At 41.7% G+C, this 16,215-nt stretch overlaps 1 pseudogene; it reads left to right on the top strand.

Annotated features, from left to right (window-relative positions):
- The first annotated feature begins 463 nt into the window (after positions 1-463).
- Positions 464-3,748, top strand: LOC131419864 (2-oxoglutarate and iron-dependent oxygenase JMJD4-like; annotated as a pseudogene).
- The last annotated feature ends 12,467 nt before the right edge of the window (positions 3,749-16,215 follow it).

Raw genomic sequence — 16,215 nt, 5'->3', positions numbered from 1 at the left:
CCCAACTATAGGATATCTGCAAAAAACTCACTTTAAATATAATAATATGGACAAGTTAAAAACAAAGTGATGCAAACAGATATACAATGAAAATATGAATAAAAAGGAAGCTGGAGTCGCTTTATTAATATCAGACATCGATTTCAGAACAAAGAAAAATACCAGGGACATTACATACTGATAAAAAAGCATCAATTCACCAAGAAGATATAACAATCCTAAATGTGTATGCACCTAAAAACAAAGCTTCAAAACACTTGATAAAAACCTATAAAACCGAATGGAGAAATATACAAATTCATGATACTTAGAGACCTTGAAACTCCTCTCTCAGTAATCAACAGAGCTAGTAGACAGAAAACCAGCAAGTATATAGAAGATCTGAACAACACTATCGACTATCTGACATTTATAGAACTCTCTACACAACAACAGCAGAAAACAATATTCTTTTCAAGTGGACATGGAACATGGGTATGCTATATACTGGGCCATAAAACAAGCCTTAACAAATTTAAAAGAATTGAAATCATACAAACTATGTTTTCTGATCATAACAGAATTAAGCTATCTGGAAAGCTCCCAAATACTTGGAAGTTAAAAATATACTTCTAAATAATTCATGGATCAAAGAAAGCTAGGAAATTATAAAATATTTTGAAGTGAATGAAAATGAAAATACAACATATAGAATCCTGTGGAATGCAGCTAAAAGAGTGCTTAGAGGAAAATTTGTAGCACTAAAATGCTTACATTAGAAAAGAAGAAAGGTCTCAAATCAATCTAAGTTTTCACTTTAAGAAACTAAAAAAGGACAAACTAACCCCAAAGCTAGCAGAAAAAGAAAACTGTAAAGAAAGATAAGAACAAAAATCAATGAAACCAAAAACAAACATTAAAGAAAATTAATAAAATTAAAATCTAGTTCTTTGAAAAAATTTTAAGAAATGGATAAACATCTGGCCAGACTGACCAAGAAAAGGAAAGAGAGAGAGATGACACAAATTACAAATATCGGGAATGAAGGAGAGGATATCACTACAAACCCTATAGACACTGATGGTACAATAAGGAAATACTATGAACAACTCTATGTCTATAAATATGACAACTTAGACGAAATGTACCAATTCCTTGAAAAATGCAAACTACAAAACTAAAGAAGTAAATTACCTGAATAGTTCTACTTTTATGAAAGAAATTTAATTTGTAGTTACAAACCTTCTCACAAAGAAAACTCCAGGCCCAAGTCATTTAACTGGTGAATTCTTCCAAACATTTATGGAAGAAATTATACCAATTCTACACAATCTCTTCCAGAAAATAAGAGGACAGAATACTTCCACACTCATTTTATGAAGTCAGCATTAACTAATACCAAAACAAAGACAGTACAAAAGAACTACAGACTCTCATGAAATAGATGCCCCAAATCCTCAACAAAATATTAGCAAATGAAATCCAGTAATATATAACAATGTACTACATCACAGCAAAATAGGATTTATCCTGGGAATGTAAGGTTGTTTCAATGTATCAATGTAATTTACTACATGTAATTTACCTGCATTAACAGACAAAAGAAGAAAAACCACTTGATTATTTTAATAGTTGCATAAAAAATTTTTGATAAAATTCCACATTTATTCATCATAAAATTCTCAGCACTCTAGTAATAAAGGAAACTTCTTTTACATGATTAAGGATGTATATAAACAACTGTAGCTAACATCATACTTAATGATGAAAGACTGAAAGTTTTCCCCTAAGACAAGGAACAAGGTGAGGATGTCTGCTCTACCACTGCTACTCAACATTCACAATGGAAGTCCTAGCCAGTGCAATAAGGCAAGAAAATGAAATAAAAGGCATTCATATTGGAAAATAAAACTTTGTAGATGACATTATTGCCTAAGTAGAAGATCTCAAAGAATCTACAAAAGGCTCCTAGAACTTAAAAGTGAGTTTGGCAAGGTCTCAAGCTATGAGATTAAAATACAAAAGGCAGTTGTATTCCTATATAATAACAATAAACAATTGGAAACCAAAATTGAAAATTAGTACCATTTACAATAGCTAAATAAATAAATAATTATGTATAAATTTATCAGGATCTGTATGCTTAAAACTACAAAACACTGATGAAATAAATAAAAAGAAAACCATGTTCATGGATTGGAAGATTCTATATAATTACATGTCAAACCTCCCAGTTTAAAGAGGGAGAAAGTGGTAGTCTGGAGGCCGGGTTCCATTTCCCGCTCCACTGGGTTGCTGCCTGGAGGAGTCTGAGGGCTGCGGTGTCTGGGAAGACAGGCTGGGGTGGGGATGGCCTCTCGACCTGGCAGCCCTTCACTCCTGTCCCTCCCGTCCCCCGCAGACCCCCTGACCATGGCGACCATCTGTCCCCCACAGCCCTCCCCACCCCAGCAGACCCCAGTCCCCCTGCAGCCCCTCCGACCTGGGCAGTCCCGCAGCCCACGGACACGGAGCCTGGCCCCGGATGGACAGGGAGACATGTATTCACCAAGAGCCACTTCCAAGGCCTCGGGGGGTGTCTCGCCGGCAGGGTGGCCCCAACCCGGGACCGCGTGGACTTCATCAAGAAGCCAGACTCCTTTTCCTACGCGACTTCTTCAAGGGCTACCTGCTCCCCGCATGCCGTGCGTTTTCTCCAGCGCATTCAGAAGTGGGCGCTGGGGCAGCAGGCGGCGCTGGCTAACACCCGGGAGGGAAGCCCGACTTCGATTATCTGCTTCGGAATTACGGAGACCGGGTTGTACGTGTTGCAAACTGCGGGGTCCAGCAATACAACTCGAACTCCAAAGAACACGTGCCCCTCAGAGACTACACCAGCTACTGGAAAGAGTACATCGAGGGGGACTACTCCTCTCCCCCTCAGAGACTGGCCCCTGTGCAGGGCCTCACCGGTGGAGAGCCCCCCACGTGCTCACTCTGCCCGTGTACCTCTCGGCCGACTGGCTCAACGAGGACTGGGACGCCCTGGATGGGGACGCCTACCGCTTCATCTGCATGGGGCCCGCCGGCACCTGGTCGCCGTTCCATGCCGACGTCTTCGCTCCTTCAGCTGGTCCGTCAACATCTGCGGGAGAAAAAAGCGGTTCTTCTTCCCCGGGGGAGAGGAAACCCTGCGGGATTGCTACGGCGGCCTCGCCTATGACGTGACCTCTCCCGCACTCCTCCACAGCCGCCCGCGCCCCAGTGCAGTGAGCGGGCACTGCAGCCCACGGCTGGAGGTCAGCAGGAGGCAGGCGAGCTGGTCATTGTGCCCAGCGGGTGGCACCACCAAGTTCACAACCTGGAGGACACCATCTCCATCAGCCACAACTGGTTAGCGGCTGTAACCTGGCCAACACGTGACACTTCCTGCAGCAGGAGCTCTGCGCCGCACAGCAGGAGGTCACCGAGTGGAGGGACACCGTGCCCGGCTGGCACCAGCACTGCCAGGTCATCATGAAGTCCTGCTCTGGGATCAGTTGCGAAGAATTTCACCGTTTCCTCCAAGTCATTGCTGAAAGAGGCTCCACCTTCTAGTGAAGGGGACAGGCTGTGGGCTCGGGCTGGGCCCCCAGGAGGCAGCTTTCGAAGTCAGACGGTTTGCCGAGGGGCTGGCGTCCGTGGTGGCCCACCTCGACTTCCAGAAGATGGACACCAGCACGTTCTCAGCACGGCAGAGGAGCTCCTGCAACAGCTGGAGGAGGTCGTGGCCACCACTGCGTCCCTTTAGTGCATGCTGCGAGGATCAGCAAGACATGTCCTGACGGGACCCTCAAGGCACCAGCGTGGAAGGCAGTCGCCCTGCTCCAGGGTCCTTTCTGGAAATACAGCTCCGTCCTCCCGTGTGGCCTGGGCCACGTCACTTGCTGGTTGAGCCTTGTCGCCTCAGCGTCCCAGGCACAGTTCCTGCTCTTATGGGGTCTGATACTGTCCTGGCTGTCCGTTGGCATCCTTGGGATGCTGATGCCTGGCCGGAGGGTCCAGGCTCCATGTCCTCGTGAGGCCCAGCCAGGACTGGGAACTCTGGATCCAGTGAGGGGTTGGCTGGGGACCTGCAGACAGGAGGCTGGGAGCATGCTGGGGCGGGTTGGCCACACCCACTATTTGCCATCCAGGGTCACTTTGCAAGTGGTGTTTGATTCAACAACCACTCTTTGCACACTCATTCTGCCTCATCCAAGTTCCAAACCTTGCACATCACCTCTGTGACTAGCAAAAATCAATCATTGCACAGTGTCGTATTTTTTAAACTCTGCATGCTTTTCTGCACCATCTGGTTCCCACTACTTGCACACCTAGTGCCACTCAGTAGTCATGGTTTTAGAGAAGTGGAACCAATAGGATATATGTAGAGAGGTGTTGGGAGCTGGTGAGTGTGAGATCTGCAGGGCAGGCTGGAGATCCAGAGAAGAGCTGATGTGCAGTCGTGGGACTGAAGGCTGGACACTCAGGCAAGGTTTCTATGTGCAGTGTAGAGGCAGAATTGCTGCTTCTTTGGGAAACCTTGCTCTAAGGCTTTCAACCGATTGGATGAAGCCCACCCACATCATGAAAGGCAATCTGCTTTACCCAGAGTCTGTGAAGTTAAATGTTAATTACATCTAAAAAATGCCTTCACAGCAACATACAGACTGGCATTGACCAAGCAACTGGGCACCGTGGCCTGGCCAAGTTGGCATATATAATTGACTGTCATCATCACTCCGCACGCGTTCTCTGGGATTCAGCAGTCACTCAGCTCCATCCAGCACCTCTCCGCCATCCAGCAACGTCTCCTTGCACAGTTGCTGTGGGCGATTCAATAACCACTCTTGTGCACTCATGCTGCACCATCAACTTCCACACCTGCCCTTTTACAGTTGCTCTTTGCACACTTCCCTGAGTGTTTTTCAACCACTGTTTCGGCACGGTGTGTGATTAAACTACTCTTTTCACACTCACTCGGTTATTGGGCAACCACCCTTTGCACATGTTCTGTGCCATCCGACTTCCATAATTTGCATGCCCACTCTGCCATTCAATCACTCCTTGCAGACTTGCTGTGTATAGTTCAAAAGCCAATGTCTACCTCATTCTTCAACTTCACACTTTGCACACCCATTATTTGCCAAAGTCACTGTTTACACACTGGCCATGTGCAATTCAACAACCGATCTATGCATGTGCATTTTGCTCCATCCAGCTTTCACTCCAGCATGCCTTCTGTTGCATTTAAACAGCTGCTCCTCCCATGCTCATTGTCAAACTTTCGATTCTCACACACCCACTGTGCACTCTTCAACAATGTCTTGTTGCACACTCACTGTGCAAGAGTCACTCAGAACACTCAATGGGGCCAGGTTAGCAACCACTCTTTTTACCATTCTGCTCCTTCCAGCTCACCCTCTTGCATAGCCAGAGGGTGTGCCATTTGACAGTTCTTGCACACTCACTGTGCAAATCAATAACCACTCTTTGCACACTATGTCAAGTCATCACTCTTCCCTTGCACATTAATTCTGCACCACTCAGCCATCAATGATCAACTTCTTCACAATCACAACATGTGATCCAACAACCACTTGCTCCATTTTCTCTATCCTATGTTCACTTCTTGCACACTCACTTGCATTCAACAATATCTCCTTGCACAATCCCTCTGGGCCTGGCAAAGGTGAGCCTTGCTGTGTGTCTGGGTGACACTTGTAGCCATTGAGGAGGAGAGGGACAACTCAGAATTGCCCCACAGTTCATCTGGCTCTTACCTTTACAGGCCATATACTCAGGGGGCCTGTTGAAAACACTGAACGGGATGTAGGCTGGAGACTGTGTAGGGTCCTGGAGGCTCTCTGCTCTGCCTGATGTCAGCCCTTCAGTTCCCGATCCTGGGAGAAGCCCTGGGAGGGCACTCGATGAGCTCAGGGCAGTGTGTATTTCCCACCCGGACTAGAAGCACTCCAGTATTTAATTGGTAATGCTGTGTCCGTGCTGCCCATGCATCGTCAGTCCTGATGGCACCCCTCCTCCCCTGCCCATCAGGCTGCATCTTCCAGCCCTTCCCATGGGAAACGTTCACACCCCCATGACATTCATCAGGCTCCAGCTAGAGAGGAGTGACCACGGTGTACCTGGCTGGGGGCTGGGGGCCATCTAGGGCACTTCTGGGTTAAAACAAGGCATTGCAGGGAAGCTGGACATCGTCGTCGTGGGCAGCAGGAATGCTCGTGGAGCGACGCCCAGCTGTAGCCCTAAACTCTGCGTCACAAGTCTTTCCCCTGGATAAGAAATAAGCAGGAAAAGGACTTATGAGGTCACAGACAGGATCCCAGGAGGATTCAAATCTAGGTTTGGGTGCTTGCAGGAGGACTGAGAATGGAAGGTCCTGCCTGCCCTCAGTTCATCTGCTAATAATCTTCCTCTGGCCTTGTCCTTTCCCCATTGTGTGTTCTTATCTTTTTTACAATTTTCCTCACTTAGGGCTGATGGAATTCCAGAGTTTGATCTTGGAAACTACAATTTCCCTATTGGTGGTCAAAAGATACCTCAGCAAAAGAAGCAGAAAAATGTTCTCTCTTCCTCCAAAGCAGAAAGGCAGCCATTGTCCCGGGGCAGGAAGTGGTCCTGGCAGGCGTTACTTTGAAAGACACCCATGTTTCAGTGGTTGTGGCTCTGCCTATGAAAGTGCCTTCAACTGCTAAATCCCAGGAGTTCTGGGGGACTGTCTTGTCTGGTTTAATGATACTGAAACAAATGCGTCCTCTGAGTGAGGGGAACTTGGGCATGTCATTCACCAGCTACAGAAGGGTGGCTGGCCCTTCTCTCTTCTCCGACCTAAAATAAATGGATGACCTTGCAAGGCTTCTTATGGGGAAAAAAAAAAAAAAGATGTCAGTTCTCCCCAATTTTATCCATATATTTGATGCAATTTCAATAAAAAAATCCCAGCAGGTGTGTTTGTATTTATTGGCAAACTCATTTTAAAATTTATATGGAAAGGCAAAGTAGAATATCCAATAAAATTTGGAAAATAAACAAAGTTGGAAGACATATTATCTGATATCAAGACTTACTATAAAGCTACAGTCATCAAGGTAATGAGGTATTGAGCAAGGGAATGGAAGAGAGATAATGTAATAGAGACTTTAGAAATGGACTCACAAAATTATGGTCAGTTGACTTTTGAAAAAGATACAAAGGCGAAGGTAATCCCATAGAGTAAGGATAGCCTCTTCAAAACATGGTGCTTGAACAACTGGATATCCATGTGCAAAAAAAGAGAACCTTGACCTATACTTAACATTTATGCAAAATTAACTCTAAATGGATAATAAAACTAAATTCAAAACATAAAACTATAAAACTTTTGAAGAAAACCTAAGAAAAAATTTTCATAGGCTTGAATTAGGTGAAGAATTCTTAAATATGACACTAAAAGCAAGATTTATTTAAGAAAAATTGATAAATTAGACTGTATCACAATTAAAGACTTTCATATTGTGAAAGTTGCTGTTAAGAGAATGAAAAGACAAGTCACAGGTTGGGAGAAAATATTTGCAAATCACAAATTTGACAAAGGCCATGTACTTAGAATATATAAAGAACTTTCCAAAGTCAATAATAAGAAAACAACCCAATTTTTTAAAAAGCAAAAAATTTCAACAGACGCTTTATCAAAGGAGACATATAGTTGGAAAGTAAGTGCATGGAAAGATTTTCAACATCATTAGGCATTAGTCACTATGGGAAGACAAAATCACAAGGTAAACTGCACACCTATTAGAATTACTAAAATTAAAAACAAACAACTGGCAATACCAAGTCCTGATGAAGTTGCAGAACAACTGGAACTATCATACATTGCTATGAGAATGCAAAATGGTACAGCCACTCTGAAAAATAGTTTGTCAGTTTCTTATAAAATTAAACGCATCTTTACCATATGATCCTGCTATCCCACACCTGGGTATTTACCCTAGAGAACTGAAGACTGTGTTCACACAAAAACCTGTACAGAAATGCTTATAGCAGCTTTATACAAAATTGCCCAAATCTGAAACAACCCAAATGTCCTTTAATGAGTGAATGGATAATCAAACTGTGGTATATCCATGCAATGGAATACTATTCAGCAATGAAAAGAATGAACTATTTGATATATGCAACAGCTTGGATGAGTCTTAAAGCCATTCTGCTAAGAGAAAGAAGCCAAATTCAAAAAGTTACATACTATGGGATTTCATTTATATGTCATTCTGGTTAAGCTGTCGCTATAGGGATGGAAGAGAACAAATCAGTGGTTTTCCATGGTTAGTGGTGGAATTTTTGACTAAAAACAGGCAGCCTGAAGGAATTTGGGGGTGTGATGGAACTGTTCTGTGTCTTGATTATGGTGGTGGTTATATGACTCTATGCATTTGTCAAAACTCTTAGACTTGCACATCAAAAGAGTGAATTTTATTATATGTAGATTAAAAAATAAAAAATTAAAAAGTAACAACATGGCCTCAGGTTAGAAATCATAAGTTTGCAGGAGAAGATCTAACCTCTGTGCCCCTCCCCCAATGGGGACTTAAATTATTTTAGAAAAGTATGTAGATAGGTAATCAGGTCTGTGCTGATGGAAGGATTAGATATTAGCAGATCATTAAAGGGTCTGGGCTACAGAAAGCATTGAATAATTAGAGTGGATTAGTTAGGGAGGACTCACATGTGTGAAAGGGTAAAGTGGTTTGCTTGATGGATATCTTAGTCCATTTCTAGGTGCTATAACCAGCTATCATAGACTGGGTGGCTTAAACAACAGAAATTTATTTCTCATGGTTGTGGAGGCTGGAAAGTCCAAGATCAGGGTGCCAGCAGATTCAGTGTCTGATGGGAGCTCTCTCAGTATCCTCACATGGCAGAGAGAGTAAGGCTCTTCTTATAAGGGCACTAATCCCATCATAAGGGCTCTACTTTCATGGCCTAATTATCTCCCAAAAGCTGCATCTCCAAATACTATCACACTGGGGATTAGGGTTTCAACACAAGAATTTCGGGGTGGGGGGGGCAGGGACACAAACATTTAGTGCATGGCAATGGACTTTCCCGAATTGCCCAAATTGGGTTTGCTTGTGTTGGTGACAGTGGCTAGCTAGTTCCCTTGGTCAGGTCTATACTCAGTGGAATAAAAGTTTTTCTGAAGTCCTAGCATTGCATAACCACATGCCCTTACTGTCTTCTTTGTTCATGACTATGGGAGGCTGGGTCCATCAGGCGGTTAGTGTTTGGTCTTTCCACGCAAAGATCTCTCTAAGACATTCAGCCACTCTGACAGCAATGCACCCACTGGGACATTTCCAAATTAATGTGCTTATTTGTTATGGACACATTAAACTATAGCAAACAAACAAAAAAGCCCAATACCCAATTATCCAATTTTGAGGTAAAGGTTAGAACCAAAAGTATATGTTAAATTTTAAAAAGATACCCAACATAAAGAACACAAGAATTAGAAGATCAATGAAATGAAAATCAAGCAACCCTCTGAAATATTTCAGAGGCCTTAATTTCATAAAAACATGACGTATGGCTTTTGGTCATAACTTCTTCAGCGAAGGCATGCTAGTTATGCAAAGTCTTTTGGAGGGAGAAATGAAGCTAAAAATGGATGTTCTCAAAAAATAAAAATAAGAAAGAAAGTTATCAAATAAGATTCACTTATTCATAAAGAAATATTTACTGATTTCCTACTAATATTGAAAATCAATTAAGTTTCAGGCTTTTTTTTCTGACAGGAAAAGCTTCTATGCTGGGTTGTTGAGTCAATTCAAGGCAGGTGTAATTGTCACTAATTAGCAAGGCTGGGGGTAAAATGGACATTCTTTTGTGAAAGTTGAGGAAACTGACAAAGAACATCAATTAGTTTCAGGCTTTTCTTTCTGACAGGAAAAGCTTTTGTTCTGGGTTGTTGATTCAATTCAGTGCAGTGTAATGGTTTCTAATTAGCAAGGTTGGGGTAAGATGGACATTCCATTCTTTTGTGAAAGTTAAGGAAACTGACAAAGACGCATACATTCCATCTGTTTCTAACTATAGGTAGAATGTATAAATACGTTTGAGTAAGACCAAGATTTTCCTACTGAAGTACTTTTGGGTTTGTTCTTGTATGCAGGTGTATATATAGGTAGTCAAATCTTCTCAGCTCCACCCCATGGAGTAAGGATGACTGACATCTGGCCTGTGTTCCACTACTCCCCTTCCCATGCCTGTGTTTGCCATGCCGGAATCCTTTTTATTTTGTGAGGAAGATCAGCCCTGAGCTAACATCCATGCCAATCCTCTTCTTTTTGCTGAGGAAGACTGGCCCTGGGCTAACATCTGTGCCCATCTTCCTCCACTTTATATGGGACACCGCCACAGTGTGGCCTAACAAGTGCTGCATTGGTGCGCACCCAGGATCCGAACCCGGGCCACCAGCAGCGGAGCATGCGCACTTAACCGCTATGCCACGGGGCCCGTCCCGGAATCCTTTTAAATAGTGCTTTAGGCAGCCAATAGCAGTCACTCATTGTATTAGTTTGCTAGCACTGCCATAACAAAATACCACTGACTGCCTGGCTTAAGCCCAGAAATTTATTTCTCACAGTTCTGGAGAGTGGAAGTCCAAGATCAAGGTGTCCACATGTTTGGTTTCTTCTGAGAGCTCTCTCCTTGGTTTGCAGATGGCCACCTTCTTGCTGTGTGCTCAGGTGGTCTTTCATCTGTGCATACACCTCCCTAGTGTCTCTTTTGTGTGTTCAAATTTCCTCTTCTTATAAGCACTGTAGTCAGGTTGGATTGGGGCCGACCCTAAAGGCCTCATTTTAGCTTAATCACCTCTTTAAAGGCCCTGTCTCCAAATACTGTCACATTCTGAGGTACTGGGGGTTAGGGCTTCAACATGTGAATTTTGGAAGGACACCATTCAACCTATTACACTCAGTTGTAATCTATTTTGCTCTCTCTGCCACAGAGTGTAAATGCAATAGTTTTACCCAGGAATAATTTAAAGTGAGTATAACCTACTTTTTTTTTCTTTTTTAACTGAAATATTTGCCAACCCCTGGACCGGAGTACAGTACTTTGAGAATGAGATTTTATTGCATGATCCCATCTTCAGGCGGCCTCCTGACCACCTGGGGCAGGGTGCAGGAGGTGCCCACTGTGAGCAACACTCCCCTCAGGGGTACCGCAGGATTGTCTGGAAATGGTTTCTCAATGGAATCTGTGTCAAGGCTTCAGTGCTACTCCAGAGCCGAGCAAAGCCGAGAGCCGCAGCAGGGACTGCCCCAAAACACTGAGTCAGTGTCACTGCACTTGGCAGTGTTCCTCCACCTCCTTAGCCTAGAGGGGAGCCAAGCTTGTAAAACCTAAAGAACTTGAGCCACAGTGATCCTATCTCACCGGAAAATATTGCGAGCACATTTGCCCACACATGCACACAGATAAGAAGAGTATTTCATAACAATCTTCAGTTAACAGCTGTTGTCACTGGAGAGCAACAATGACCCTTTATGGCTTAAGGAATTACCCACACTCACAGATTGAAAGCTAGGAACAGTCCCATTCTTCTATGTGTAAGATCCAAGGAAATTACACTGAGAAAGTGATGAAGGGACAGTTAAGGGCTGCAGATGGGCATTTGGCAAAGAAACATGCAGATATTTCTCAAGGATTGGTGAATTCTCTGGAATTATGCAACAGATATTGGCTTAAAACAATCCACTGGAAACAAAGCAGTGGCTATTTTCTATCTATCTACTGTTACCTTTTTTTCTAAGCAATACGTAATATTCTCTAATGTGAGAAGCATGTTTTAGCATTTCTGGAACTAGGCTTCAATCTTGCAATAAATTAATAAATTTATTAATAAATTTAATTTAATAGAGTCTTTCTCCTCCTTCTCTTCACCCTCTTTTTCCTCTTCTCCTTTTTCCCCCTGGGAAAAATCTTATTAAAGAGCTGATGCATCTTACAGAAAATGGTGTCTTAGAATTGAGGTAATGAACTTCCAATTTGTTTGAAGTCCAGGTGTAAGACTAATGTTTCAGTTTCGTTCTCCCCATTTGGTTCACAGAGTAGACGCTGATAATTTGTTCTCTAGGATTGGAAGGAACCTCAGTCGGTCTGTGCTCTGACATCCTCTCCGATCTCAGATCTTAGTGGGGCTCTTACCAGAAGTGTGCCCTAATAAGGTCCTGAGAAGACTAAGCCTGCCAAAGGCCATGTGATGTACTGGCAAATGCCAAATTCCAGAAATGAACACAGTGACCTTGATGGCAATGCAATGTAACATCTCTTTGTTTCAAGTCTGTACAAATTTATAGATATATAAAAATTTAAATTTGTATAAATCTAAATTTCAAAGAAAACCTGTTTTTCAAAGTAAGGTATATATATATCAGTGTACCTTACTTACTATATATTTATATATATAGTTTCTAAACACAAAAAGTGAAAGCCACCATCTTGTTGTAAATTAGAATAAAAGAACAGTAACTCTTAAATCACTGGAATATATTAAATAAATAATTACATCAAGAATAGTCTAGAAATTAGTCCTCTGGAACAATCTGCTTCATAGATTAGCATGAGACCTTATTTGCACATATGCTATAGACATATTTGAAAGAGAGAAGAGTGTATGTGTATGTATGTATATATAGCATATATGGCATATACAGCATTTTAAAGGGAGTAAACACCATGTAGTTAATTCCTGTGGCAAAAGACAATTTCAGTGTTTTTGCAACATTTGACAATCACTTTATCTTTGTAATACCATCTAAATTAGCATTTTTAAGAATCCCATATATTACTTAACAGAAAAGGCCTAAGTGGTATCAAAAGAGACTGGAGGCAAATTAAGTTTCCTTTTGTCCAACTTTGTGTCACTTCCTGCCTCCATAAATAGGGAAAGCGAAATATCTGTGCTTCTTATTCATGTACATCTGCCAAACCAATTAACACCTCTTGAATGTTATCTTAATTGCATTTATTAACATAACATTAACATAGCAGAGAGATAACATTCAGGAGGTATTAATTGGTTTGGCAGGCACTCTTGAATGGGGAGCACAGAGAAGGGCCCTTCTCAGTATCTTGCTTTTTTTTTTTGTTTTTTGGTGGTGGAGAGGAAATGAGATTACATTGAAAGTGAGAACATATATCTTAACCAAAATGGCAGACACATCACAGGGTCACTTGATTCTCTTTTCTAAAAGCTGCAAAGAAGTGTCTGCTCTAAAGCCTGCCTCTTTGACTGTTCACCTAGATGCCCTCTCCACACAGTGTCTCTGTACAGTCGTGGCCAAGGAGGCCTTTGGAGGTGTGGAGGCACAGAAATGCTTCTCGGGGATGCACTGAGCTACTGTCATACATTTTTACACCTCAACTGTTATAAAAATAATCCAAATATGTTCTTCTGATGAGAATTTATTTATTATTATTTTTTTTGCTGAGGAAGATTCACCTTGAGCTAACATCTGCTGCCAATCTTCCTCTTTTTGTATGTGAGCCGCCACCACAGCATGGCCACTGACAGACAAGTGGTGGGGTCTGTGCCTGGGAACCAAACGCAGGCCACTGAAGCAGAGCACACCGAACTTAACCACTAGGCCACCAGGGCGGCCTGCTGATGAGAATTTAATAGGGCTCTCACCCTTATAGAATCATAGAACTATAGAATGTTATGACTAGATTCATCCATTCATTAACTCATCTAGTAGGCATTATTGAGCACCTTCTGTAGTCCAGGGACTGTAAAATGCTGAGGTAAAGAGATAAACAAGACCCAACACATCGCTCAAGAAGTCCAGCTGGCACAGGAATTGGCTATGGAGACAATGATTGCAGGTGCATGGCTTACAGTACCCCATACATCTTTACTGAGTGAATGATTGAATGAAATGTGATCATTGTGGTTCTACTCTGGTGGTAGAATGGAGGGTGGGGAGTGTGGGGGTGTAGGGATATGTGTATACAAAGGCAAAGCTGAAGACAACAGTGATTAGGGACTGAACTAAGGCAGAAACACCAGGGATGAAGAGGAGGGCATAGATAAGAAAGTCCATATGAGAAAAATAGCTGCTAACATTTATTGAGGGTTTTCTTTGTGCCAGGCAACACTCTTATCACTTGATATGAATTTAATTTTCTCAACAACCGTAAGAGGTGGTCCTATTAATATATTCGTTTTATTTATTTATTTTTTGATGTACTATTGAAACTCGTCTTTTATTTATTTATTTATTTATTTTTAAATTTTTTGTTTATTGCAGTAACATTGGTTTATAACATTGTATACATTTCAGGTGTACATCATTATACTTCTATTTCTGCATAGATTACATCATGTTCACCACCCAAATACTAACTACAACCCATCACCACACACCTGTGCCGAATTATCCATTTTGCCCTCCTCTCTCCCCCCTTCGCCTCTGGTAACCACCAATCCAATCTCTGTCTCTATGTGTTTGTTTATTGTTGTTGTTACCTACTACTTAATGAAGGAAATCATACGGTATTTGACCTTCTCCCTCTGACTTATTTCACTTTGCATAATACCCTCAATGTCCATCCATGTTGTCACAAATGGCTGGATTTCATTGTTTCTTATGGCTGAGTAGTATTCCATTGTGTATATATACCACGTCTTCTTTATCCATTTGTCCCTTGATGAGCACTTAGGTTGCTTCCAAGTCTTGGCTATTGTGAATAACACTGCAATGAACACAGGGGTGCATGTATCTTTATGCAGTGGTGTTTTCAAGTTCTTTGGATAAATACCCAGCAGTGGAATAGCTGGATCATATGGTAGTTCTATCCTTGATTTTTTGAGGAATCTCCATACTGTTTTCCATAGTGGCTGCACCAGTTTGCACTCCCACCAGCAGTGTATGAGAGTTCCCTTCTCTCCACATCCTCTCCAACACATGTTGTTTCCTGACTTGTTAACTATAGCCATTCTGACGGGAATGAGGTGATATCTCATTGTAGTTTTGATTTGCATTTCCCTGATAGTTAATGATTTTGAACATCTTTTCATATGCCTGTTGGCCATCTGTATATCTTCTTTGGAGAAATGTCTGTTCAGGTCTTTTGCCCATTTTTTAATTGGGTTGTTAGTTTTTTTGTTGTTGAGATGCATCAGTTCTTTGTATATTTTGGAGATTAAGCCCTTTTCAGATGTATGGTTTGCAAATATCTTCTCCCAATTGTTAGGTTGTCTTTTTGTTTTGTTGATGGTTTCCTTTGCTGTGCAGAAGCTTTTTAGTTTGATGTAGTCCCATTTGTTTATTTTTTCTATTGTTTCTCTTGCCCGGTCAGACATGGTGCTTGAAAATATGTTGCTAAGACTGATGTCGAAGTGCGTACTGCCTATGCTTTCTTCTAGAAGTTTCATAGTTTCAGGTCTTACATTCAAGTCTTTAATCCACTTGGAGTTAATTTTTGTGTATGGTGTAAGGTAAGGGTCTACTTTCATTTTTTTGCATGTAGCTGTCCAGTTTTCCCAACACCATTTGTTGAAGAGACTTTCTTTTCTCCATTGTACATTCTTGGCTCCTTTGTCAAAGATTAGCTGTCCATAGACGTGTGGGTTTATTTCTGGGCTTTCGATTCTATTCCATTGATCTGTGTGTCTGTTTTTGTGCCAGTACCATGCTGTTTTGGTTACTATAGCTTTGTAGTATATTTTGAAATCAGGAAGTGTGATACCTCCAGCTTTGTTCTTTTTTCTCAGGATTCCTTTACTTATTTGGGGTCTTTTGTTGTTCCAAATAAATTTTAGGATTCTTTGTTCTATTTCTGTGAAAAATGTTGTTGGAACTTTGATAGAGATTGCATTGAATCTATAGATTGCTTTAGGAAGTATGGACATCTTAACTATGTTAATTCTTCCAATCCAAGAGCATGGAATATCTTTCCATTTCTTTGTGTCTTCTTCAATTTCTTTCAGCAATGTTTTATAGTTTTCCGTGTACAGCTCTTTCACCTCTTTGGTTAAGTTTATTCCTAGGTATTTTATTCTTTTTGTTGAAATTGTAAATGGGATGGTATTCTTAATTTCTCTTTCTGCTACTTCGTTATTAGTGTATAGAAATGCAACTGATTTTTGTACGTTGATTTTGTATCCTGCAACTTTACCATATTCGTTTATTACTTCTAAAAGTTTTCTGGTGGATTCTTTAGGGT

Source organism: Diceros bicornis, chromosome 22 (genome assembly GCF_020826845.1).
Source record: "Diceros bicornis minor isolate mBicDic1 chromosome 22, mDicBic1.mat.cur, whole genome shotgun sequence".
Taxonomy (NCBI): Eukaryota; Metazoa; Chordata; class Mammalia; order Perissodactyla; family Rhinocerotidae; genus Diceros; species Diceros bicornis.
The sequence above is the reverse complement of the archived record's forward strand: the minus strand, read 5'-3'. Positions and strand labels throughout refer to the sequence as shown.